This window comes from Haliotis rubra, unplaced genomic scaffold (genome assembly GCF_003918875.1).
Source record: "Haliotis rubra isolate DU_JTF1 unplaced genomic scaffold, ASM391887v1 Scf18, whole genome shotgun sequence".
In the NCBI taxonomy this organism is placed as follows: Eukaryota; Metazoa; Mollusca; class Gastropoda; order Lepetellida; family Haliotidae; genus Haliotis; species Haliotis rubra.
In genome coordinates this window covers 2066092-2067148 of record NW_025765780.1, presented here as the reverse complement: position 1 = coordinate 2067148, position 1057 = coordinate 2066092, and positions in this window count along the sequence as shown.

Below are 1057 nucleotides of genomic sequence, written 5' to 3'. Positions count from 1 at the left end.
ACAAGAAAACAAAACACTTTTTTATCAATCCGGCTGTGAAAAAATACTGCCCACACACTCCAACCGTTCAATCACCTAGTTATGATTTTGTTGTCGTTTTGATTTCAAAACTTCCCTATGTTTAGCAAAGTGTATAGATCATGTCACAGATCATGTCACAGATCACGTCACAGATCACGTCACAGATCACGTCACAGATCATGTCACAGATCATGTCATAGATCATGTCATAGATCATGTCACAGATAATGTCATAGATCACGTCATAGATCCTGTCACAGATCATGTCATAGATCATGTCACAGATCACGTCACAGATCATGTCACAGATCATGTGATAGATCAAGATCATGTCATAAATCATGTCATAGATCATGTCATAGATCATGTCACAGATCACGTCATACATCATGTCACAGATCATGTGATAGATCATGTCACAGATCATGTGATAGATCATGTCACAGATCATGTGATAGATCATGTCACAGATCATGTCATAGATCATGTCACAGATCACGTCACAGATCATGTCACAGATCATGTCACAGATCACGTCATAGATCATGTCACAGATCATGTCACAGATCATGTCACAGATCATGTCATAGATCATGTCACAGATCACGTCACAGATCATGTCACAGATCATGTCACAGATAATGTCATAGATCATGTCATAGATCATGTCATAGATCAAGTCACAGATCACGTCATAGATCACGTCACAGATCACGTCATAGATCATGTCACAGATCACGTCACAGATCACGTCATAGATCACGTCACAGATCACGTCACAGATCACGTCACAGATCATGTCACAGATCACGTCATAGATCATGTCATAGATCATGTCACAGATCACGTCATAGATCACGTCACAGATCATGTCACAGATCACGTCACAGACAGACCTTGCACAGATCATGTCACAGATCACGTCATAGATCATGTCACAGATCATGTCACAGATCATGTCATAGATCATGTCACAGTCACTCTCTGTGCTACCGTAGATGCCCTTCAAAGCAGACGGTTTGTATTCCGAACCATC